Source organism: Sus scrofa, chromosome 4, assembly GCF_054392235.1.
Source record: "Sus scrofa isolate SSC_HxYL_T2T_F1_AM1 chromosome 4, Sscrofa_HxYL_maternal_Yorkshire_Landrace_v2.0, whole genome shotgun sequence".
NCBI lineage: Eukaryota > Metazoa > Chordata > Mammalia > Artiodactyla > Suidae > Sus > Sus scrofa.
In genome coordinates this window covers 122,825,011-122,852,226 of record NC_139386.1, presented here as the reverse complement: position 1 = coordinate 122,852,226, position 27,216 = coordinate 122,825,011, and the positions used below count along the sequence as shown (strand labels likewise).

The 27,216-nt window shown below is 42.3% G+C and overlaps 1 long non-coding RNA gene across 3 annotated transcripts in view; it reads left to right on the top strand.

Annotated features, from left to right (window-relative positions):
* Positions 1-6,846: 6,846 nt before the first annotated feature.
* The window catches only part of LOC106507458 (uncharacterized), a 39,633-nt gene continuing 19,263 nt past the window's right edge, over positions 6,847-27,216 (top strand). Inside the window, exons 1-3 of one of the 3 annotated variants that reach the window (XR_014843151.1) lie at positions 6,847-7,021; positions 8,503-8,601; positions 15,309-15,708. This is a non-coding gene — a long non-coding RNA (uncharacterized LOC106507458). Of the gene's footprint in view, positions 7,022-8,502; positions 8,602-15,308; positions 18,058-27,216 lie in introns of those variants that run through there. The other 2 variants (XR_002343571.2, XR_014843152.1) reach the window with 2 other exon arrangements.

Sequence of the window (27,216 nt, the reverse complement as noted above, 5' to 3'; positions counted from 1 at the left end):
TGAAATCAACTTAGCTCTAGACTCTATTCTATAGTCAGAAAGTCAGAGATTTCCAATTGTGGTATATCTTCTAAAACTTATCTGGCAGCAGAATATGACTTTGACATGCAGTTCATTACTGCGTTATCAAACCATTAGATGCTTTTCCTTAAGAAAATAGATAAGCAGATTTGGATTCTCCTGCAACTTTTTGCTGGAGATCAACCATTTGGAATACTCTGATTTTATTTTTAAGCCTAGATCTGCAGGCCAATGGAAAGAATAATTTCCAGAATCAGCCTGGTCATAACTTTTGGTCAATGAGATGTATCTATTTTAACTGCACCAAGGTCCACAGATATGGACAACCATGTGTGCCTTTGTCAGTCTTATGTATCAGACCTAGAGTGCAGTTGTACAAGCATGGGAAGCCAAACAAGGCGGTACCAGTTTGAGGTGGATCAAGTCCAGCACTGACCAGGAGTGAGGAGTCAGCAAGAGTTGGCAGGTGTAGAATCAGAAGCCAACCGGGGAAGTCGCCAGGAGATTCCAAAAAAGTGGGAAGGGCAGGCAGCCCAAGCAGGATAAGAGCCAACATAAGAACTGAGCTAACCCAGGAGACGTTCCATCCCTAGGGTAGCAGCTAATAGCAACAGAAACAGACAAGCAAGTTATTAACAAGCTGCTTTAAATACTTAATAAGACAGAGATAGAACAAAGCTAAGAGAGCAGGAAGCAGCAATTGAGAAAATACACCTTTGAGGTGCACCCATAATTATGCAAGACAGGGAAGTCTTTGCAACTCAGCTGCTCAACCCCTTCCAGTCATCCCTAAGGAAATTTCCTTCAGGCTGGACAAGAATCTGAAAAATCCATAATGCCGTAGGTTTAGGAATTCCCCATTCTTGTTGTTATGAAGAGTTGTCTCACACCCTCCTGTGATCATGACTTTCATTTAACTCATATAAAATGTTTGCAAAGTGTTTGTCATGTAGCACTCAATGCATGTTTATTCCTCCTCTGCTTTTCCTTTAGCAAGAGGCAACTCCTGGCCCCACATCATGAGGGTAGCGCTGAGTTGGTTTTGTAATCAATATGTGACTATTCTTTTGTTCTCCCTATTGTGACTGCCTTTATTTCTCTTTGACTTAAAAAATATATTTAGTGCCCAATTCGCAAATTATTTCCTGCCTTTTTTTTTTTCTTTTTCCTTCTACGGCTGCACAGGTGGCATGTGGAAGTTCCCAAGCCAGGGGCTGAATTGAAGCTGCAGCTGAATATGTAGACGATTCTCAGTTGGTTGATATCACCCATGTCGCCACACGCTACTGATCACTTTGAATAGAATCCGAGTCACCATAATTCTCTGAATGGTACGTGTCGATTTCAACGTAGGAACAAATTGGATAATCATGAAAAGTAGTTGCCTACATGGCGTATAAAAGAGTCTGCTCTGATCCAAGTTCCTTTGAAACAAGGTTAAATTGAACCAAAAGAAGTTAAGACGATGAGAAGGAAAAGATTCACGGGCCCAAAACATCTCTATGATAAGGACTTGGTAGAAATTTTCAGAAAAGGCCAAACATCGCCTCTCTCATTTATGAAGAAATCTAAATAAAGATTATATATGAAGATGAAATGACCTCAGAATGAACGCTTTCATGAGAATCCAAGCTGTCACATCCTGTGTTAGCAGAAACGCTCATCAGCACACCCTGAAGCAGAGGGCCACTGTTGAATACCGTAATTCAAGTGAGAAATGGCAAAAGCAGACTTACTTTCCAGAACTACCCAGTTAATCAAAAAGCCTGGAACTATTCCCAGGATGCTTTTTTTAAAAGTCTAGACAAAACCTCAAGATAACCTTTGCACAGTTGATCTAACGCCAATGGGATGTGAGAAGAGACAGTGGGAGAGCCGCATTATCAAGGGGGGTTTACGGAGAATAAAGCGATGTGCAAATGGAGACTAGGAGAGAAAAGGTAAAGGCAACTCATTTGTGTGCCGGGTTTCAGGGGGGAGCGTAGGGGTGGGCAAGGAAACATTCAAGGGAAAGAAGAAACAGTTCTACAATGTGGAGGAAGTTGATCAGACTTCAGCTTCCCCAGAGGATAAGCATTACATAATTATTAACTTGTACTTGGCACCCGATTTAGTCCCCACACAAAGAATTAACTCAAACCTAGGAAAAACCCTGAAAGAGGGGACATTTTATTTGAAGGTGGGTGCTGTGGGTAGAATAATAAATAAAAGTATTTTTATTCTCACTGATGACTTCCAAGTGGAAGTTCCAAACTCCACAGTGACCAGTGGAAAAAATTCAGCTGGATGAGAGCATTGTTTAATTCCTCAGCGATGACTTGGGGTCTGGAGGTAGCTTCGTGTTGCATTGTTGCACTTATAGTTGAATCTAATTAGAGCCTCTCATCTTCCCTCCAATTTATAATGACAAGAAAATTGGGAACTTTGGCTTTTCTTGAGAGGCTCAAATAAAACACACAAGTAAATCTCATGTGGCCCATATACAATGGATTAGTTACGCAGTTCAAGTGCTCTCTGACTTTACCCAGCTGCTCCTTGAGATTTTATCTCGAAGCGCATCTATTTCATTTGGTCAACTGAAACTATAAAATACTCTCTAAGAAGGTCAGGTAACACAAATAGATACCAGTAGGAGGTAATTTTTCTCTCCCCACCACCACTTTTTTCAATTAGCTGAAGATAAATATTCCCAACATAGCCACCTCTACCCTCCGCTTCTAGATACGTACCCAGGAGAAACAGGTTCACCTCAAAGATATACAAGAATGTTCACAGTAGCTTTATTCATAATAACCAAAGATTTTAACAAACTCCAATGTCCATCAACAAAAGAATATTACAAAACACTGGAAAAGAGCCAGCTGTTGTCACAGGCAACAACATGGATGAAACTCACAGAAATCATGTTGAGTGAAAGAAGGCAGGGGAGTTCCTGTTGTGGTTCAGTGGGTTAAGAACCCAACACATCTCCATGAGGATGCAGGTTCAATCCCCGGCTCCGCTCAGGGGGTTAAGGATCTGGTGTTGCTGCAAGCTTTGGCGTAGGTCACAGATGGGGCTCAGATCCTGCTTTGCTGTGGCTGTGGCGTAGGCCGGCAGCTGAAGCTCTGATTCGAGCCCTAGCCTGGGAACTTCCACATGCCTCAGGTGAGGCTGTAAATAGAAAAAAGGGGGGCAGAAAAGGAAATAGGCACAAAAGAATATAATTATGATTCCATTTTATACAAAGTTTACAGATAGTTAAAACTAACTCACGGTGATAGAAGAATAGTGATTATCTTATTAATAGTGAATAGTGATAGAAGAAGGGGGACTGCAAATTGGCACCAGGAAGGCTTCTAGAAGGCTGGAAATAGTTTACATCTTGTCTCCATGATAGTTCCATGGATGTGTAGGTATACAAAAATAATTAAGCTGGGTACTTAAGATTTAAGCAGTTTACTGTGTGTATAATCTACTCAATTTTAAACAACTTAGGAGGAAAAGGAGCCTTGTCAGACGTTTAGATTTGGAGACCTCCAAATTTAAGCTTCTACTCAAGACACCAACTCTACCTTGGTGATAGAATGATGATATCATGATGGCTGTATCCAGGAACTCTCTGTGAATATAGTTTGTGGCCCAAATTTTAGAAAAGTCAGCAGCATAAAAGGAAATTTTGGCTCAAAATAGCTTTTCTATACATATTGGAATCAATAGTAATGATACCAACCACTGTGTGTGGTGCATGTAATACACAGTACAGAGTATGGGTTCATTTATTGTCAACAATATTTTTCGTCATTTCTTACTGTCTTGGATTTAAAGGATCCCCTTTAAAGTACGGTGAAGTATAGAAACCTGAACCGGGTAAGTAGCTCCTTTTATGAAACTCTCATAACAAAGTTTATTTCCGTCTGCTTTACTGTGTTAGCAAATATTTTGCCAAAGGGGATTAGAGAAGAGGGAGCTTGAACCTTGCTCATAGAATTGTTTTACTTCAGTTTTCTTCAAACAGAGCAACCTCTCTTGAGTGTTTCTCTGATTCTGATAGTTAATCTTCAGGAGTCATCAATAAAGTTTTAGTTTTAGGCATCACACACACACACACAAAAAGAAACAATTTTTAATCACTTGACTTTTTGAGAAGTCCTTAAGCTTGATTTGGGTGATTTTTCTTCATGGTTCAAATAAACCATTTCTCTACTTACAGGAAGCACATGTTTCCATTCCAAGGAAGAGACGCTCTCTTGCATTTTGAATCCAGTTAAGGAACCAATACCCAGTGGGGTGACTGAGAGCACTGAAGAGGCCATTGGTAGGTGAGGTCCCGCTAGAATGCTGCAGAGACTCCTCCTGGATGCCAGAGTGGTCCAAGAGGTAAAGTCACGTGGGAACAGTTTCGGTCTCAAATGAATAGTGTTTCGCTGGGGGACGCTGTTTGCTCCTGGGTAGAAGTCTTTGGAAGCTGTGCCCTAATCAACCTGGGAGCACCCAGGTTCATAAGCTTTGTCTCTGCTTCAAGTTCAAAACCCAGCTCCTTGGCTGCTGTTTGGAAACTATGAGAAAAGTCAGTTGAATCATAGCAGTGGTCGTGGAGCAATCACAACTTAAAAGCAAAACACTGAAATAGTACAAAGCACCTGAGCACCTTACCATCTGGAAGCCAGTGCTTTTAAGGGAGAAGGCACAGACCCTGAGGCTTGACAGGTAGATGGAAACTTGGTAGTGTGGGGTTGGGGTCCAATGAACAGCAATTCAGGGTGCTCTCTTGGTTGCTGCTGCCTGAAAAAGGAGTCTTGTACCAGCTCGTTATGGAGGGTCCTGGGTAAGCTTTTCCGGAAGCATTATTTGAAAGTTTCTAGCGAATGCATGACTCTTAGTAAGATGTGGGGACAAAAAGCTATAAACATCATAATATAGAATTTTGTCAGCTGTTGTTTTAGCGGTTTAGAATGAATTTATTCAGTATCTGCTTGTGTTGCACACCCATCAAGTTGAAGCACCAGCAGAACAAGGCAGTCTCTAATCTCATGGAGCTTAGGGAACTGCTCTAAGAATTTCTTCATCAAAGATAGTACACATCTCATGTGATTGGTTATCACGAGGGTTAAATGAGATCGTGCATTTCAACTTTTTTTTTTTTTCATTGTGTGGCAAATAGCAAGCCCTCTTTTGATGTGAAGTCCGAGAGGTAGACACAGGCTTATGAAGGACAGGGTGCTGTGGGAACACATAGAAAGGATACATCAGTCAATCTGAGGGCAGAACATCAAGAAAGGTCCCCTTGAGGAGGTGAACACTTGTGTAAGACCTACAAACAGAATGAGGAGGAGAGAGCCTGTAGAAGAGGAGGGGGTTCCCTCTGAGGCAGTGGTGCTACAGGGGTGCAGAAGTGAGAGGGAATTGGCAGGAGCTCGGGGTGGTTGGGGAGCAGAGCTGCAGCTTGGCAGTTTTAAGGGATGAGGCTGGTAGGTGAAGGGAGCTGGTAAACCAGCTCTGGCGGGGGAGGGGGTTGACCAGTTTCTATAACATGACTGTTTCCATCCTGGCGGATTTCAGCTGCCCCCAGTTTAATAACTGGCCTGCAAAATTCCTGGATTTTTAAAAATCAACTCTGTGGCAGGTGCAAGTGACCTGCAGGTGACTTCCTGGTGGCTGGGTGAAGAGCAACAGATTGCCATTGGCATGCTTTCAGCCAGGGGGACAGAGTATTGGATCAGTGTTTTAGAAAGATCGCTCTGGCTTCAGGGAGGAGGGACGAGGCAAGGGAGGCACGTGCATTCACGCAGGTTAGAAATTAAGAGAAATTCCATGGAGGGAGCAACAGTCGGGACTTCGAAGATTTTAGAGCAGCAGATGATTCACCAGATTAGAGCGGGAGAGCATCCAAGAAGTTAAGTCTGGGATCTGGGCTTGAGGACAGGGTGGGCTCTGGCGCCGTTCTCTAAAACAGGCACCCCAGAGAGTCCGGAAGGTCTGGGAGGACACGAACTTACACACTTGAACTTACTAGTTTAAGCTCCTTATCCAAGTGATGATCTCCGGGAGGCAGCTGGCTCTCCATGTCTCAGCCCAGATCTGGAAGGAAGATTGAGAGTTGAAAATTACCCGCATAGCCATGATAACCAAAGCTTTGCTAGCGCCTGCGGTCACCAGGGAGCCTGGAGCAGAACCTTGAGGACATCACGTGTAAGGGACTGCACCAAAGAAAGGGAAGGGAAAAGGGCCAAGGCAGAGTGGCTGGATGGTTAGGAGGAGAAACAGAAGAGGTTGATGGTGTCCTAGAGCCAGAAGGGAGCCTTTCAAGGGGGGTGACGATTGGTGACCTCAAACACTAGCGACGAATCAATAAACGCTGAAAAGCAGCTCTCGGATTCCACTCGGAAGCTGTGAATATCGCCCTCGGTGAGAATAGATTTCGTGAATTCCATCTGCAGTAAGTTGAGAACGCGAAGATGGGAAGTGTCGCAAAGCCCCACACGCATGGCTGCATGGCTGCTCAGGGTGGTGACTGGAAGGGAAAGTGGAAACTGGGAACAGCATACCGTTTGCATGTTTGGTTTGTGCCTCAAAGGAGAGACGTGTTTTAAAAGGTTGAATCATTAAGCAAATGCTTCCATAAGACTTGCTATGGGCCGGGCACTGTTCTGAATGCTTTACACATATTCATTAATTTAATCCCCATAAAGGGAGATATTCGTGTGATCTCCCTTTTACGGCCACGTGGCTATAAAGGGTGAAGTCAGGAATTGTCCCTGGTTCCCTGCCCCGAGTCTATGTTGTTAATCATTGCCCACTGGGTCCCTTGCTGTGTTCAGCAGGCTACGTGGGTGGGAAGGAGCCATTGTGGAGAAGAAGCATTTAAAGGGACAGGAGAGGGAGGCAACATAAGAGAAAAAAGTACCTCCCAAGGTGAGAGGGGAATGAGGCCAAGAGCACAAGTGGAGAGGTCAACCCTGGACAGGAAGGAATATTGAAACAGGAGAAAAGAGAGCAGAAGTGAAGGACCCAGCTGCAGGTAAGTTTGTAGGTTTGGTGACAGGAAATCAAAGATTTTTCAAAGGTGTGGAGAAGAAATGGTCTGAAAGCAACAGGAGGGAGTAAAGAGCATCTTGACATAATCTTCAGACTAGACGGTTTCAGCTGGGATGTGGGAAAAGGAGCCACTGTCATTCAAGTGGCCGCTGATTGTCTCGGGAAAGAGTCAAATGCCTCTTAAGGCAAAGAGCAAAGGCTCCACGAAGATGTCGTGGGATGACAGGGAAGACTCCGAGGAGAGATTTAGGGGGGAGACGAGGAAGGGGGAGTTGGGGTGAGAGGGGAAGATGGAGTATCAGTAGCCAATGGGGTTTGCATCTCGGTTGGGGACCAACAATAACCAGGCTGTCGTTATCCTGTCTAACTCTGGAGAGTGGAATTGGAGAACGAAGAGATACAGACCACGAACGACTCATCGAAACTCTTTTTAAAAATATATTTTGTTACGGAAAATGGTAATCACCCACAGGTAGAAAGAAGGATGGAATGAGCCCCCTTGCCCATTTACTTTCGCCCAGGTCCACCAATTAGGAATACTGCTTGATCGTGCTACCCTGTTGTTCTGTTGGAAAAAAAAAAAAAAGACTATTTGTTTGTCTTATTTTTATATGAAAAAATCCAACATGATGAAAGTGATTTGCCCAAATGCTCTCACAACCACAGGCTTGTTAGCCCAAACTTTAGTTTCCAGAAGCGGGAGAAGGCTTCAGAGACCAGGGATCTGGGCAGCTTTAGCCACATTCATCTTGAATTTCATCAGCCACGTAGCTAGAAGGACAGCTGACTTGGTCCCAATACTACAAAGCAATCCTTAATTTAAAAAGCAGCATCAAAGGAAGACTGTCTGCTCTCGAAGGGGAATTTAATATGTTCATTACCCCTCACCCATTCCCCTTCAGTCCATGTTTTTTATTAAGGGACAATTTGATTTATCCTGCAGCTTATTGTAATCTCTTTATGAAGATTTACTTCATTTCCCAGCAGATCTCCCAAACTAAAAAACAGTACCTTCCTCTTCAGACTGGTGTGTCTCACATAGCCAAGCAGCTGCTGCCAGATGTTACCCAGGGTCATAGTGTCTGGCAAATGTCCCATGCAGGTGTTCAGGGGAGCTTGGAGAAAGGCGTAGGTTCTGGCCCCATTTGGGAGAGATTGTTGGGTTCTGCAGACTGAAGATGAGGGTATCTGCTCCCCACATCCATCCACTCATCAACTCAACAGTCATTTGCTCCACATATCTCCCTCTCTGCCAGGCTTAGGGCTGTAAAACTGAGCAGCACATGGCCCCTGCCCTTCAGGAGCTTATCGAAACTGGAGAGAAACTGTCAAGATCTACTCTGCTTCCTTTGCCCGGATTGTTCGTTCCTATCTTGTCTCCATAGTCCTACTCATCCTTCACAATTTGGCCACAGGTCACTGCCCTGATGAACGAAACTCACAATTTACTGTTTCCTTTGCCAGGAACACCCTTCCCTTCTTGCTCACCTAAACTTACTCCTCCTGCAAAACTGGGGTCACCCATTGCCATCACTGTAGCCGTTCCTGACTTCTCAAATCCAAGTGAGTTACCGTGCTTCTCAGATTGCATTACAGACTCTTGCATGTTTGGCTTCCTTTGGGGCACCATCTTTGATTCTCCAGTTTGTACCCAGTGTGTGGCAGATATGTTCATTGGGTTCTTGCATAAAGAAGGGTAACAGCATAATTTCTCTGGGTTTTATTTCACGCAGGGTCTCATAAGTGTCTTCAAAGATAATCTCCTTGGCTGCAGTGCCTTCGCAGCTGCTTCTCCTTCTCTCTGAGTTCTACCAAGACACAAATCTTAACTCCGAGGGCCCAAGGCTCCAAATAATAAGAACAGATGTCTGTCTGGGGTCCCGGCCATAAGCAACTAGATGTAATGCTCATCCCTTTGAAAGGGACCTTGGTGCTGGTTTCAAAACCATGGCTTGATGCTTTCCACTTGAAATACTTTCAGCCTAAGAAGAAATTGGAATTTACAAATAGTACGGTTTTTTGGTGAGTGTCCTGCTATAAAGTTTTTGGACAGGGTGAAGGTCATTGCAAGGCTTTTGTACAACGGCAGAACTCTGAAGGAAGACTGGGCAACGTATGCCAGGTGAAGAATTGTACAGACTAAGCACTAGTACAGGAGTCAGGGGACTTAGCTTCTCTTTCTTTTCGAGACTTTAGTTTCTTCATCTGCAGAAGAAGAAGAAGAGGAAGGAGAAGGAGAAGGAGGAGGAGAAGCAGGAGAAATAGAAGAAGGAGAAGCAGAAAAGAAGTTGGAGGAGAAGGAGGAGGAGGAGAGGAAAGAGGAAGAGTCGTTGTCTGAGTGCTTTCAGAGGTCTCTCATGGCTTTAAGCTCAATGACTCCATGAGTCCATACTCCAGGATGTAAATCTTTTTGGAAAATTGAAACAAAAAGTTAATTCTCTTATTTTCTCTCCTCTTCTATAAATTGCCATTGAGACATGAGGGACTATTGCAGTATTCTTTTTCTCTGTTACTAACCCTTTTCTGTGAATGGAGAAATTTATAGGTAACAGGAGAGCAAGCCAGCAAAAAAAAAAAAAAAGTCCCTATGGGAAGTAGATTTCAAGAGAAAATTCCAAAGTCCATTGTTTTTCTTGATTTCTTTTTGGCAAAGATACCCTAACTCTAGTTGCTACTGCACATTTTGAATTCGGTCCAATGAGGAGATTCCATCCTTATTCATAACTCTCTTGTCCACAGCTCCCGTCATGGGTGGGAAAGCAGGCTCTCTGGAGCCTGTTTGGCACCCGGGCTTCCTGGCTATGACAGTCCCAAAGGCTCCTGTGACCCTGCCTGTTAGCATCACTGCCTATACAGCAACAGGATGGCCACAGGACTTCCTCATAGTACAGCTTGTCTAATTTCAGTTCAAATTTTTGTTTGGTGTCGGTAGTCCTCTTAAGAGAAATCAGGCACCGCTAGCTGATAAGTATCTTCTCAATTCAGATTTACATCGAATACCAAAGTGAGAGAGGTAAGATGTGACCTCCACCCAAAAGAAAATTAGAATCACTACTGATAATTATCATGTGCTGACCGTATGCCGAGTCTTATCTCATTTTTTTCCTCACACAACACTGCTGGGTAGTATTATACAGCCTGTTTTATAAATGACGGAAATTGAGGTTATTTTCGGGAAGTTAGTATCTAGTCCAAGATTACAGTCTATCACATTACTACAGTAATGCTGTGTCTTCTCATCAAAGGCAACTTAGCATCAGAAAGTGTGGTATTTGTTAGAAATGTAATAGATAGTTTGAAATAGCATATTAAGAACTCATAAAAAACTGTAATAAATGGAGTAAGACCTTGAGAGGCAAATGGGCATAAGAAAAATGTAACTAGCTAGCATATATAAACAATCTTACCGGTACTCAAATAAATGTAAATTAAACCAGAAAGGAAACAACATTTCTATCTTTCACATTAGCAAAAAATAATTTTTAGAAAATTATTAGAGTGAAATCACTGGAGTGAAATCTCATCAAAATTTTTTTGGCCATGTCCCTGGCCTGTAGAAGTTCACAGGTCAGGGATCCAACCTGAGCCACAGCAGTAATCCAAACTGCAGCAGTGGCAATGTCAAGTCCTTAACTTCTAGGCCACCAGGAACCCTTGTCATCAAATGCTGGTCAGTAAATTGGCACAAAATTTCTGGAAAGTGATTTGGTTATATACATTAAAATTCTTAAAGAGGTCACACCCTGTTTATTCTTTTAAGCATATGTTATGAGGAAGGTCCCACTGTGGCTCAGTGGTAACAAGCCTGACTAGTATCCACGAGGATGTGGGTTCAATCCTGGGCCATGCCGTGAGCTATGATGTAGGTCCCAGATGCAGCTTGGATCCACCTGGCTGTGGTGTAGGCCAGCAGCTATAGCTGAGATTTGACCCCTAGCCTGGGAACTTCCATATGCTGTGGGTGTGGGGGCCCCCCCAAAATTAATGAGGGATGAGCAGACAAATATGAGCCAAAAGAAAGCCATGATGGAACTTCTAATACCAAAATACACTTGCAAATAAAAACATCATAAAATTTGAAGAGGGATGTTTTCTAATGCTGAGAAAATAAAGAACAGCTCAAGATGTCTCAAATGGTAATTGGAAATATTAACACATCTCTCTCAGAAAGTGATATATGAACCAGAAAATTTATTAAGAATTAAAATTAATTAGCCGTGATGAAAAGAGCATGAGATTTGATGTCGGTTCAAATTTATCTCATCTCTATTGGGTGCCAATTTTCATCTCTATTTACTAGTTTTCCTCCTTTCAACAAGTTACTTTTCGGGGGGCAGTCAGTATCCTCCTCTCAACAATAGGATCAACTGTGTGACTTTAAATTTGCCTCTCTGATTCCCAATCTCCAATTTCTAAAGTAAATATTTAAAAATATTAGCTATGCCAAACTCACCAGGTGATAAGCCTGAAATTTAAAAAAAAAGTATGTAAAGTGTTTGGTGAGATGTGATGGCCTATAAATATTATGACTGTTGTCCTGTCATTATAGCAACAATATGCTCACTGTTGGGCTATACTGTTTTAAAAATTAGAACATGCCAGTGTAATAATACAGTCATGTATATATATAGAATACATATATTTTCACACTGTTTTTTCACCATGCAAAAAGTTAGATATTGATAAACACATTGTAAAGCTAATGACACTGTGATTCTAAGAGGCCATGAAGCTTGACAAGGGTCATCCAGCTAGAAAACGACAGAGCCTGTGTTGAACTCATATCGTCTTGACAGCACGATTAAAATACAACACTATATTCGCCAAGTATAATATTCATGACATACGTTCTAATCCGACAGTGAATAGACACACTGGAAGGAGTTAAACCTAGAAGAGGAAACGGCCCCTTAGTCCTTAAAGAGGTGTGGAGGCTTACGGAAGTCATTAGAGAAGTGGTCAGTTTTCATTGCACCTCCGAGCGTGAGAAAAGCTGCAGTATCATCAACGCAGCGAAGCGTCTAGTTCCCTGAGCCCGTAGCCAGTGGTAGCACAGAAAGCCCTGGTCCTGTCAACCATTCCACACCTTGCTCTATGTCAGAGGAAATGTATGGAGATGTTTTTCTCTCCTGCACATGGTGTTTTCTCGGAAAGCACAAAATGAAACCAGATGCTGAAACAAAGGAATGACCTTCCTTAGCTGAGGTGGAACCAGTTGAAAGCCCCCGGCTGTGGTCTTCTCTCCTGTGTCTGCAGCATCCAGGAACCCACGGCCCGTCTAGGCAGGGAAGAGCCATCCATGTGCAGTGGAGACAAGAGGCTAAGAACTGTCTCTGTGGCGGAGTTGTCTGGAAGATGCCCTAGGCATCTGTCAAGGATGTCCTCTCGGAGTTAGAAAAAGGCAAGGCTCGGTTAAAATTGTGAAGCCGCCACTGCAGGTCCTCTCCCTGCCCCATCCCATGCTTCAGAATCTTCTTGCTGGGAAACTCCATTTCTCTTTCCCCTTACTGGCCAGCTTTCTCTGGCTTCCTCATTGCTCTGGCTATAGATCTCTTTTTAATCATTTACACCTAGGGCTAAGAACAAGAGCTTTTGTTCCAGGGGCACTTGCTCTTCAAGCTTCACCTCCAGTTGTTAACTGAGAAACTCAGTCGCTACATCAAGGCAAACTGAGAGGAGAATGAGGAGGTTTGGCTGGAAGAAGCTGAGCATTCTTCCAGGCCTATGAAATCTCAGGGCTGAAGTGCTGACTTGTTCCCAGGGCTGCAGGGCAAAGGAGCGGGCAATTCCCTTTGCACTTGGCAGCTGCAAGCTCCAAACTGCACCATTTGCTAGCTGAGCATTTTGAGAAAGGAAATTTTGTGGCTACCTTGTCAGTGCGGAGAGGAAAAAAATTCCCATCACGGGTAAGTGGGCTGTTTTACTGACCACAAGGAGGAAATTAAAATCTTTTCCCACTGAAGCATGCAGCTCTGCTCTTTTTTGACCAGAAATAATTAAACCAGTGTTAGGAGGAAAACAATCACAGATTGAGATTTTATAATTAAATACCACACTTGAGCCTTAGCCCTTCCAGCAGAAGGTAAGACTTGAGAATAAATGTGGTCTTGGCGCTTTTAAACCTTTAACCATAAAAGGCACCCCCATGATGAACTTCTCAGGGGAAGCTGGTTAAGCAGAACCTAACCTGCTGGGGCATCATCAGAGCTGAACTGATCTGAGGCGAGAAACCATCTAACTCCCGTCAGCTCTAGCCTTCTGTGTGCATGTAGGATAAGACTCAGCCCCAGCCTATTCTAGCCATTGGGTAATAAAAGTCAGAAACGCTTCCAAAGTTCTCAGTCCAGAGGCACAGGCTCACTAAAGACCAAGACCCAATCGTAGGACTACACATCTCTTCTCCCCCACCTCACCCCCATACTACGAAGCGCCTGTTTACAGCAGTTCCTTTAACTCATTTCTAGCTATCAAGGTACAGCAAGGGTGTGGAGCAGCAGGAACTTTCATGCATTCCTGGTGGGAATGCAAAACGGTACAGCCACTTTGGAAAAGAGTTTGGCCATTTCTTAGAAAACGAAATACTCTTACTACATGATCCAGCAATTAGGCTCCTTGGTATTGAGCCAAAGGAGTTGAAAACGTATGTGCAGACAAAAAACCTGCAGAGGGATATTCCTAGCAGCTTTATTTATAATTGCCAAAACTTGGAAGCAACCCAGACATCCTTGAGTAGATGTCTGGATAAAAGGAGATATATTCAGATGATGGACTATTACTCAGCACTGAAGGGAAGCAAAGTATCAAGCCGTGAAAAGATAAGCAGGAAACTTGCATATTCCTAAGTGAAAGAAGCCAATCCGAATAGGCTATATACCGCATAATTCGAACCCGATAGCATTCTGGGGCAGGAGAACCTCTGGAGACAGTAACAGAATCAGTGGCTGCAAAGGGTGGGCACAGGGAGAGATAAAAAGGCATAGCCCAGAGAGTTCCTGTTGTGGCTCAGTGGGTTACGAACCCGACTAGAACCCATGAGGACTCGGGTCTGATCCCTGGCCTTGATCAGTGGGTTAAGGATCCAGCATTGCTGTGAGCTGTGGTGTGGGTCACAGACACTGCTTGGATCTGGCATGGCTATGGCTGTGGCTGGCAACTGCAGCTCCAATTTGACCCCTAGCCTGGAAACTTCCATGTGCCTTGGGTGCAAAAAAGAAAAAAAAAAAGGCAGAGCATAAAGGATTTTTAGGGGACTGCCAATACTCTGTGTGACACCATAATGATGCATATATGTCATTATACAGTTCTCCAAACCCACTGAATACACAACACCGAGAGGGAGCCCTCAGGACTTTAGACAATTATGATGTGTCAGTGTAGGTTCATCTGAGGCTAAAAATGGACCATTCCTGACAGGTGACGTTGATGAGGGGGAGGCTATTATGCCTGTGCAAGTGGACAGGGTTATGGGAGAGACTTATACCTTCCTCTCAATTTTATATGAAAAAAATAAAGTCTTTTAAAAAAAGGAGAAAACCATTTGGCCATGATCCCTCCATGTCTGACCACTTCTACCAAAACAAAAACAAAATGAAACCCAAAGAGACAAAACCCCTCAAACAGGCGAGTAAACATCTCTTTTTCGTACCAAATTTGAGTGTAAGTTATGCAGTTGTTTGTTTAACAACAAGGGAGCATGGGTGAAAAATCAGAGCCAGTGTTGGAATCCAAAGCGAGAAAGACCATTTGGGAGCTTTATTCGCAGCTGTCATTTTTGGTTATAAAGCCTCAATAAGACCATAGTTTCATAATGAACATTCACTAAAATCAAACTCAGCTTCTCAAAACTGTGATTAATTTCATCCTCCCTCCATCTTCAGCACTTAGTGGTTCAACCTTACTGGCCTGAGCCCTGGAGACTATTAATTAAGCAATAGCGATGGCAGCAGGTGATAATATACTTGAAGCGTGCTCGCCAAAGGCATTTTTTTTTTTAAAATAACTATTTTGGGAACAAAGCTCAGACCAACCACTTTCAGGTTAGTAGGTCTTTGGGGGTCACGTTTTGAAAGGGGAAGAAATTTTCTGTACAGAATAATCTTCCTCTATCTTTACTTCAATTGCAAAGGAAACTCATTAGAAGACACTTCATATTTTTTCTAACAAAAAGATGATTGATTGCATCCCCATGAAGAAGGAGATGCAGGGAGAGGGAAAGATAAACGGTCATTCCTCCGCCCCAAGGAGCATTCAAACTCTTGTTTCGCTCACAGGACAGGTCTGGTCTCTATCTTCCATGCGCTGCAGTCTTGGGATCCAACAGGGAACAAGCACCAACCACGTGCATGTGCATAAAACATGGAGCACTCGGCAACCACCAAACACCCTCGGTGTTACCAGAGTATAAGCTTCCTTTAAAACGACACTGCTGCAGTAACTAGTCTTACACTGCCATGGGACCAGATGACATGACGGAAAAATCTAAGCTTTTCTGCCTCCGCCACTGCCTGGATTTGGAGAAGAAGGAAAGACAGAAAGGAAAAGATAATGGGGGTGAGAATCTTGCCAGGAAAGATGCCATAGAAAGTATATCCCCTTGGCTGAGATTTGCAGGATGAATGGATGTTCTCCTGGAATTCTGGAAGAAGGAGGCTTCTGAGCAAAGATTCAGAGGTGAGCAACAGCCAGGCCTGTTCTCTGGCTTGAGCTCGTGATTTGGGGTGATGACAGCATAGCCTGCACTATTTACGTGGTTTTTCTCTCCTGCCCTCTTCCCTGTGCCTGGGGTGCCAGATCCATCCTGGGGGGTTCTACCCTCCGCACCTCAGAGTTGTAAGGTCAAGACAGCAGGATCAGAGTTGTGCCTCAGAAAGTTCACTCAGGGAGCAGGGAGGAGGGTAAACGGCAGAAGAACCATTTGGAATTAAGTGGAATAGCCCAGGAATAGCAAGAAAAGTTGCTGGCCTGAACTCAAGGCCAAACTAAGATACGTAGAGAACCTGAGCTGGCTAATTATTTGCCTCTTCAAACATGTTTTCGCATACTTTGCTCCACATTTGTTTAGAGAAGGGTTTAGGTGCTAATCCCAGCTCGGCAAACACAGCTCCCTGCCTTACCCCAAACCCACCCGTTTCCCAAGGTAGTTTAGAGACCGCCTGCCATTACTGAAGCAGGTTCGCTGCAGGTCTCAGGTGTCACTCCAGCCAGTGCAGGAACCTCCTTAGAAGACTATTGGCATGAACGAAATTTCCAGCGGCCCTTCGGTCCTCCTTAGAGGTTAGCATTCCAGGCTTTCAGCTGCCTCGACATACCCCTTGGTCTGTCTCTGCTTAAACAGGATATTTAGGTAGGAATATCTCCTGAAAAGGAGAATGTGGAGTCCCTGCCGCAGCACAACAAAATTGGTGGCATCTCTGGAGCACTGGAACACAGGTTCGATCCCCAGACTGGTACAGAGGGTTCAGTGTTGCCACAGCTATGGCATAGGTTGCAACTACAGCTCAAATCCGATCCCTGGCCTGGAAACTTCACATGCCATGGCAGGGGTGGGGGGGAGCCAGAAAAGGAAAAAAAGAACAAAAAAAACTAGAATGGGATCTGGTGACTGAAAAGCAGGAGATAAGACAGAGGAAAAAAGTCATCCACAGACAGAGAGAAAGAAGAGGTGGAAAGGCAGGAAAAGAAACTTGGAATAGATGGGTCTTAGAGACTGTACTGGAGTTGAATAACAGTCCCCAAATCACAGAGGTGTCACATACAGGTACAAAAGTCCCAGTCATGCAAAATCCAAGGTAATTCCCCAAAGGGAGGCCCTCCTGGGAGGCTCCCTTCAAATTGGTGACTCAGGCAACTCATGGTTTTAAAGATATTATGGTGTGAGCCTGCCAGCAGGTGTTAAGAGGCTCGTGCACCCCCCCATTCAGAAATGACGTCTCACTTCTTCCCATGCCGTTGGCAATAACTAGACATAAGGGGGACTAGGACACGTAATCTCTGTCTGAGCGCTGCTACGAGGGACTTCTACACCATGGACGGGGACCCCCAACGCGGTCAGCTCCCAGCCAGCTCTGCCCCGGACACCAAGAGGAAACAAAATTCCAACAGTCATTGATAATAGTCTTTTTTCATTCAGCCAATGAATGTCTAGACAAAATGTGGTATATACGTAATATGGAATATTGTCCAGCCTTAAAAAGGAAGGGAATTCTAACACATACCAAAGCATGACTGAACCTTAAAAACATTACGCTGAATAAAATAGTGTAGTCACAAAAGGACAAATATTCTATGTTTCCCCTTATATGAAGTACCTGGAATAGTCGAATTATAGAGACAGAAAGCAGACTGGTGGCTGGCAGGAGCTATGGGGAAGGTGATTAAGGGAAATTTTTTTTTTTTTTGGTTTTGTTTAGTTTGTTTTATTTTGTTGTGGCTGTTTTTGGCTGTGCCCATGGCACCGTGCATGGTCCCAGGCTCGAGATCGAACCCATGTGACAACAGTGACCCAAGCCGAGGCAATGACAACACCAGATCCTTAACCCACTGTGCCACAAGGAGACTCTAAGGAGTTGTTTTTTAATGAGTTTCAGAGTTGTGGGGACAATGAAAAAATTCTGGAGGTGGAGGGTGATGATGTTTGTACAATAGCGTGAAGGTACTTAATGCTATAGAACTGTGCACTTAAAAATGGTTAAAATGGGAGTTCCTGCTGTAGCTCAGCGGGTTTAGGACCTGACGTAGTCTCCATGAGGATGCGAGTTCGATCCCTGGCCTCACTCAGTGAGTTAAACATCCAGCGTTGCTGCAAGCTGTGGTGTAGGGCGCAGATGTGGCTCATATCTGATGTGGCTCTGGCTGTGGTGTAGACCTGCAGCTGCAGCTTCGATTCAACCCCCAGCCTGGGAAATTCCATGTGCTGCAGGTGCAACCATAAAAAGAAAAAAAAAAAAAAAAAGGTTAAAATGGTAAATTTTATGTTATGTATACTTTACCACAATAAAAATGTTTCAAACTTTTCACAAAGTTCTTTAGCCCTGTATAAAAATATCCAATGTCTAATATTTGCCAGGCATGAACCCTTCCAGGAAAAAAGTCCCATATGAATAGAAAATTCATAACTTAAAAAAATATATGTATTATCTACTTTAATTGAATGAATAGCCACAGAATAATTTGTCTCCAGGCTGACTTTCAACGCTAGTAGAGACTGAATCTCACAGGTTTTCACGATCTATGTGAAAAGCAGCTGGGTTTCTTTTGCCTCGTTCCTATCAGGCCTGGGAATATACCCCAAATTCCCAGCAGTATGATCTAACACACAAAAAGGGCCAGAATATCAGTAGAAGACAGAATGAGAGCAAAGCGTATATGTACAATATGGTACTTTTTCACATTAGTATATATCACTAAAAATATTAACGGCAATCTAAGCAGTGTGATTACAGAGATGGTTGCTTTCTTTTGTGTACTTGCCTTCTTTCTCCAAATTTTTTTTTCTTTTTTTTTTTTCCAAACAGGCTTTTTTGTTTGGTTGGTTTTGGTTTTGGTTTTTGGTCTTTCTTTCTTTTTTGTCTTTTTAGGGCCGCGCCCATGGCATATGGATGTTCCCAGGCTAGGGTTCCAATCAGAACTGTAGTCGCCAGCCTATGACACAGCCACAGCAACTTGGGATCCAAGCCGCCTCTGTGACCTACACCACAGCTCACAGCAACACAGGAGCCTTAACCCACTGAGCGAGGCCAGGGATTGAACCCACATCCTCATGGATCCTAGTCGAGTTCACTAACCCCTGAGCCACGAAGGGAACTCCTCCAAAACGTTTTTAATGAGCAGGTATTACCTTTAAAACTTACTAGTCTAAGAGGTAGATAATTCTCATGCTCTGAGACTATTGGTTTTGTTAACTTTGGGGAAAAACTTCCAGAATGTATGCAGTGGTGGATCGGGAGATACGCCTTCCCTCCAATGATTTCTTTCTTTTTTTTTTTCTTTATTCAAGAACATTTGACACCTTCTGACTTGAGTAGGCTTAATTGTCTGCTATAACTTAACACTTCTCAGAGGACCAGAAGCTAAATCTCTGGTCAAGGAACGTGGCACATAAAAAACTTCCTCAGTGCCTTTAACCTTCTTCACAAATAGGATCCATCCCAAAGGGCACAGAGGAAGTGAGAGGCCGTCCAAGTAAAATGTGCAACAATGGCAAGAAATGCACTTGTGAGACTTCCCCCAAAGTTCCGACCACACAGTGTCTGTGCTCTTTTTTCCTTTTGGCCCTCCTCTTTGGATCCTCTTGTTTTGATTTTCTTATGTATTCGTCCTTCTTCAGGTGTCTCTGCAGCATCTTTTAAGGCAGTTATTGGGCAAAAGAGAACACGAACCCCAGGGCTCATCTTCTAAGAACTTTTTTTAAAGAGCCAAGATTGAAGACAGTGGAGTAGCCATTGCAGTACAAACGCAGAGTTTAGCTAATTCTTCAATATCGTCCTGCTCTGGGAGAGGCTTCAACAGGACCAAATGTGTCACTTCTTAGGGAAGAGCCCGAGGTAGAGTGATGCATTTACATAGCCCTTTGAATAAGGAAAGAAATTATAAATTCAACAGCCACTTTTTATTTTGTATTTGTATACACTTTTACAAAGATTAAAGTGCATATCATTTAAATACAAAACTTCTTGCAGTTCTCGGATGGGGTCCCACCTTTTTCTTCCATTGTTTTTTATGTCTGGGTAGTAGCTTACCTCCTCCAACGTGACTTTGAGCCCCGAAGGGTCAGAACCATGTTTTCTCGCTTCTCCTATATCATGGGCAGAGTTCAACTCTCTGCCAGGCAAGTCGTAGTTTCTTAACATGTTGATTCATTTGTTTTTTGATCAAAGAAATATACATACTTTTCTAGATACATGCACCCTAATGTTCACTGCAGCACTATTTACAACAGCCAAGATCTAGGAGTTCCTGTCGTGGCGCAGTGGTTAACGAATCCGACTAGGGACCACGAGGTTGTGGGTTCGATCCCTGGCCTTGCTCAGTGGGTTGAGGATCCAGCGTTGCCGTGAGCTGTGGTGTAGGTCACAGACTTGGCTTGGATCCTGAGTTGCTGTGGCTCTAGTGTAGGCCGGTGGCTACAGCTCCGATTAGACCCCTAGCCTGGGAACCTCCATATGCCGCGGGAGTGGACCAAGAAATTGCCAAAAAAAAGACAAAAATAAATAAATAAAAGTTTAAACAAAAAGCAAAAAAACAATAGCCAAGATCTGGAAGCAACCGCAACGTCCATTAACAGAGGATTGGATAAATATGTTGTGGTACAGTGGAATATTACAAGGCCATAAAAAAGAATGAAATAACGCCATTGGCAGCAACATGGATGGACTTAGAGATATCATACTAAGTGAATTAAGTCAGACAAAGACAGATGTCATATGAGGTCACTAATATGTGGGATCTTAAAAAAATGACACCAAAAAACTCTTATTCACAAAACAGAAACAGACCCAAAGATTTCAAAGCTAAATGTATGGTTATCAAAAGGGAAACATGGGGAGGGGGAAAGATAAATTAGGAGGTTGGGATTAACATATACATCCTATATATATACATATATACGCTATACATATATATATATATTAAATAGGTAACAATGACCCACAGGGTAACTTAATACTGTGTAATAACCTATATGGGAAAAGAATCTGAAAAGGAATGTGTGTATGTGTATATATACCTGATTTAATTTCTTGTACACTTGAAACTAACATGACTTTACAAGTCAACGGTACAATAAAAATTTCTTAAAAACTGACAAAAAAGAAATATATATACTTTTCATATACAATGATAAACATTATTTTAAATATTTTAAAGACTTCCGTAGGAAAAAAAACAATAGCTCAACCCCTGGCACACATCCCCTAGCCCCCAGCCATCCCTGACTTAGTTAGGCAGCTACTTTGAATTCTCATCACCATTTCTGCTGGTATTTTTGTTATGTTACTTTCCCATGGACATGCTATTTCTTGATTTATCAAATTTACACCTTCCCTCTTGCCTTTTTGCCTCAGCAGAGGATTTAAGGCTTTAGAACCCCTGCTCACACCCTCAGTCTTCTTCTCCCCTTGTCCCAATAAAATCATATCCCAATGGTAAAAATAATCACTGGCGATGTTGCAGAGGTAATGTAAACGTTACTTACTACGGAGCCAGATACGCAAGAATTACATTTCTCCTTACTGACAGCCTTCTGTTTGGCTTTCTTTTATCATTTGCCAAGTTTTATATGTGACTTGTTATTTACCACATGCATTAAATATGTGTCTATGCTACTTTTCAAACACTCTTTTCTTTCCCCTAGAGTTCTTTTTTTTTTTTTTTTTTTTGGTCTTTTTTTTTCTAGGGCCACTCCCATGGCATATGGAGGTTCCCAGGCTGGGGTCAAATCAGAGCTGTAGCCGCAGACCTAAGCCACAGCAACATGGGATCCAAGCCACGTCTGCGACCTACACCACAGCTCAGGGCAAGGCCGGATCCTTAACCCACTGAGCAAGGCCAGGGATCGAACCCACAACCTCGTGGTCCCTAGTCGGATTCGTTAACCACTGAGCCACAACAGGAGCTCCCTCCCCTAGAGTTCTTGCCTCTGGATTTCTGCATCCTTCTGCACAGCGTCCTTCGGGGGACTTCCTTCCCTTGGTTGCTATTTCTTAGCTAGCTGTCTTTTCTTCCTCTATCTAGGTTTACTCAACCTCAATAGCTTTCTATGACAGGATGCGTGGAAGTTACATCTTTTGAAATCCTATATTTATAAAAGTTAGTATTTTTTTCACACTAGTATCTTATTATAAATGAACCAATGAATAGGAAAGGGAATAGCATGATCAAAGGACAGTAGTAAGAAAGCACATGGCACACCTGTGAAAATCTGAGAGTCACAGCATTGCACCAGCCAGATGAACAGTAGAACTCCAGATCACAGCACTTTTTTTATTTTTTTATTTTTCAGGGCCGTGCCCTCAGCACATGGAGGTTCCCAGGCTAAGAGCTGAATCAGAGCTGTAGCTGCTGGCCTATGCCACAGCCACAGCAACTCGGGATCTGAGCCACATCTTTGACCTATATCACAGCTCACAGCAGCAACAGATCTTTAACCCACTGAGTGAGGCCAGCGATCGAACCCCCATGCTCAAGGATCCTAATCGGGTTCATTAACAGCTAAACCACAAAGGGAACTCCCTCACTTTTATAAGATAATTTCAAATGAGAACAAAAGAGATAACTTCAGTTGACTATTAATCTGATGATCTGATAAAGCTAACCATCATCTAGAGAAGCACAGCAAAGTCTTTTTAAAAAAATTTTTTTTATTACTCAAATGAATTTATCACATCTGTAGTTGTATAATGATCATAACAATCCAATTTCACAGGATTTCCATCCCATAACCCAAGCACATCCCCTCACCCTCAAAACTGTCTCCTCCGGAGACCATAAGTTTTTCAATGTCTGTGAGTCAGCATCTGTTCTGTAAAGAAGTTCAATCTTGTCCTTTTTTCAGATTCCACTTGTCAGTGAAAGCATTTGATGTTGGTGTCTCATTGTATGGCTGACTTCACTTAGCATGATAATTTCTACGTCCATCCATGTTGCTGAAAATGCCGGTATTTCATTCCTTTTAATGGCTGAGTAATATTCCATTGTGTATATATGTACCACATCTTCTTGATCTACTCCTCTGTCAATGGACATTTAGGTTGCTTCCATGTCTTGGAGCACAGCAAAGTCTTATCTCTGTAGTTGAGCAGATTTAAAGACAATCTCATTAATGATTTCATATTCTAAACCAAAATTCTAACAGTAGCAAGATGTTATGAGAAAAGATGATTCAAGGAAATGTTTTTCTGCTGCCTTTCAACAATTTCACCTACTTCCATGTGATATCATTATGGCTATTTGGTCACAAGATGGTTCCCAAACGATGGATCAGAATTATCAAGGAGAGCTTTAAAAACAAATCAAGTTCTGGTTCTCACTCCTGACCTACTGAATGAGAAACCCAGCTGGCTGGAGTTGAGGAATAAAAATATGGGGTGAGGGGAAAAGAAACTGAGAGTGTTGTGGATCCACAGTCAATGGAAGCCCACCTCTCTTCCGTGCTCTCACCGTGTCTAGTTACCCTCCTTTTCAGGGAGCAAAGGTCACGCCTTCTACCTCACTATATCCCAAAGCCCAGAACTCTCTCTGGCTAATGACACACACTCATTAAACTTCTACTGGATGCATGCTTCACCTTAAACTATTAACTGCTGATAATGTATCTGCCCCAACCCCTACACCCTAACTAGTCTACAAGACACTTGAGGACAGGAATGACAGGCACTATATCACCAGACCTAAAGAAAATGCCCAGAGTATAAATACATGAAACAGGAAATGCAATAAGAAAGAAGTATTGAAATATAGAAGACACACAGTATAGACATTTCGTATCAATTTTAACTGGTTGTTTTCTTTCTGATATCAAAGGCACACGTTGAGGAGGGCTGTGTTTTGTTGCTGTTGTTTAAGGAATATGTAAGCAAAAACAAACGTTTCAAGACTGGAGATGAGGCTGAGAGGCAGGGAAAATAAGAAACAGCCGAAGACCTCTGGGAGACCGTCCCATGCTGAGGCAGTATTGAATTGGACGTAGGAGTCCTCTTAGAAGGAAATATTGTGGCGTTCTTATTATACAACTGTTAATTAGCAGCATATAGTCTCTGTTGGATTTTTGGATAAATAAAGGTTTACTGACATTTATTTATCCAAGCAATTTTTTGCAATTATTTGTGTCCAAGCAATCATTTGCCATTATTTGTATCCGACAATTATTTGCAAGAGATAATAAAAAGCTGACTAATACCATCTTTAACAAGGACATTGAAAAAAACTTCCTCATCCAGGAAGACAATGTCTAACAGGGTAAATTTAACCAATGAGGTGCTGGTGTTGGAAAAACAGAGTTAAATAATAACAATAAAAAGCTTCAAAAAAATTTTTCCCTAAAATTAAAAATTCGAGGCTCGAGATCTTTTTTTGGCTGTACCCATGGCATGCAAAAATTCCTGTGCCAGGGATCCAACTCCCACCACAGCAGTGACCACAGCACAGCGGTGACAATGCTGGATCCCTTACGTGCTGAGCCACAAGGGAACTCCAAAGATCCAGACTTTTAAGTCATCTAAATCTAACAAATCATGAAATATCATACCACACAAAATGTGTAAATGCCCCCAGACATATGATTTTTTGTTATAAGTCTCACACAGAACAAATTTTGTAGTAAGCAACTTTCCTTCTTTTCTCCTGGGAAGAAATAGAAATGCTATCAGAATACCCAATGCTCATTTTCTTTCCCTTCAGTTTTTAATTTTTTTCTGGTTATTAAGATAATATGTATTTATTTGTAAAGTACATACAATAGGATATTTTATTAAATTATTTTTTTCTGAATTCCTTACATAATTGAAACATAGCATATAAATTAAGAATCTTGGCTTCTTTCCACTTATTGTCTTTGGAAATAAATTTTTGACTATTTCTGATTTTTTTTTTTTTTTTTTTTTTTTTTGCTTTTTTAGAGCCACACTAGAGGCATATGGAATTTCCCAGGCTAAGGTCAAATTGTAACTGTAGCTGCTGACCTATGCCACAGCCACAGCAACGTAGGATCTAAGCCAAGTCTGCAAACTACACCACAGCTCACAGCAGTGCCTGATCCTTAACCCACTGAGAAAGGCTGGGGATCGAATCCACATCGTGCATCCTCATGGATACTAGTTGGGTTCGTTACTGCTGAGTCATGATGGGAACTCCGTCTTTTCTCCCTTTAGTTTCAACTCGATATATCATTTTCTTGTAACTGGGAAATTATTGTAAACTGCTTACTCCTGGTTTTACGAACATAAACTAAGAATCTCTTCTTTTGATCACCAAGTTAATCTATATATTCCTATTTAATTACTCATATGAAAACTTATTTCTGGTAACTCATTTCATATATTCTAATTACCTTGTTTTTCCTTAAAAACAGTCCTTTCCAGCCTCCATTTGAGTAGATTCAATTATATTCTGGCCGTTTAAAAATTATATCATTTTTCTTTTTGTATGGGTTACTTGCACATACTTTCTTCCATCAATTTATTACCCTTCATATTTCTCCTACACAAGCAGACAAGCATCTTGACACATTCTTATCTCCTTTGAAAAAAAATTTTTTTGTCCCCTATTTCTAGTCCTTGCCTGTTGTTATTTTCTGAAGTTTCCATTCTGGGTTGATATAAATGATCTTGAAAATTGGATTTTTTTTTTTTTTTTGGTTCTTTTTTTTAAAGATAGCAGTAAATTTTAGTAAGTTTATTAGCCCAGTGGTTTTCCCTCTGGATGCAGCTCTTCACTCTCCTCTTCTCTGCTGTGGAAATTTTAACCACCATGGTCTCCCTGGACCCTCAGCTCTGCCTCAGGGATTTTTCTGGGCTCTGTGCGGGTTCCCTCTTCCTGTGTCAAGGCTTGAAAACTTTCTCAAGTCAGCAGCTAGAGCCAACAGAGGGTTTCCACAGTTTGTTTTCCATCCCCAGAGGTGACTCTCACTGTCAATCCCAATGTCTTGAAAACCATGGTTTCATATATTTTGTCCAGTTTTGGGTTTCCAACTGGAGAGTAAATCTGATCCTTGTTACTCCATCTTCGTTGGAAGCTGAGGTCTTTGTGCCTCAATCTCCTTTAGTAAATGTTTATCCTTCTAACAAAAGGAATGCAGTAGAAATGAGACTCCTGAGAGGCAACTCTCAGTAGGTCTCTTGCATTTCATCTTGTCTTCCAAGCAGAGACACTGACCACATTTATTCTAGAGTAACTTTTGAAAGATATTTATTATTTATTTTATTAAATTTTTTTTTTCTTTCTAAGACCACACCTGTGGCACATGGAAGTTCCCAGCTGGGGGTCAAATTGCAGCTGCAGCTGCTGGCCTACACCACAACCACAGCAACTCCAGATTCTTGCCCATCTGTGGCGTACGCCACAGCTTGCAGCCATGCCGGATCCTTACCCCACTGAGCGAGGCCAGGGATGGAGCCCATGTCCTCATGGATACTAGTCAGATTCTTAACCTGCTGAGCCACAACAGAAACTCCCTGAAGGATATTTATGTAATAAATTGACTTAGAACATAAAATAGTATTTCTCCCTGGAGCAAAGGGAAGATTTGCTTAAAGTTTTAAGGAATAGAGATCGTGTCTCTCTCTAGATCAAAGGATGAGCCTGCTTACTGTCCAGTGAAATATATTTGGGTTCCCTAAGCTCAATGCTCCTTTTTTGTAATGCAACCTAGTATGTGAGGAGTTATCATTTGACCCGCTATGCATCACCCTATGGGATTTGGGGCTCAAGGCATTAGTGGAAAAAAAATGCTTATTTTCTATCTACTGCTATTGCTGCAAGCAATGAACTTGTCTTTGATCCAAGAGTCTTGTGTCTTCTGCCAGCATCCATGAGTAAGAGGCAGGCTAACTTGTTAGCTTGTAAGCAATGTGAAATCTCATTTTCATCCCAGCTCTTGACAGACAAGATGGAATAGGCTAGGTTGAAAAGCCATACAATTTCTTTGTTTTCTCTCTTGAGGCACATGCCTTGGGAGTCCTGAATCAGTATGTTATATGTTTGGCTACCTTGAAGCTCCTGTGCTGAAAAGATCATGTGGAAAGTCCACACGACGTTTGCAGTACTGAAGGAGTTCCAGCTGTTCCAGTCTTTAGATGATTGAGTCTTCTCAGCCTAGCTGCCAGTCATGTGAGTGAGTGAATCTTCAGATTATTCTCAACACAAGCCTTTGAACCATCCTGCTAAGTGGAGCAGCTAAAGCAGATTAGTGGGCAAAAGAAATGCTATGATTTTAAAGCACTAAGTTTTGGGGTGATTCGTTAAGCAGTATTGGGTAGCTGAAATATTATGTATTTTATAGCTTCCTTCTGAATTTCTTGCTCTATTTACTTAAGTACTTTCTCCAAAAGGTTTTAAAAATATTCTGGTGTAGTAAACTTCTGAGACTTCATATGCCCCCAAAGAAATTTATTTTTCTATCACATTTCCATAATAGCTTTGCGGACTGTGAAAGTACAAAAACAAAGTTCTTTCAAAGCATCATTG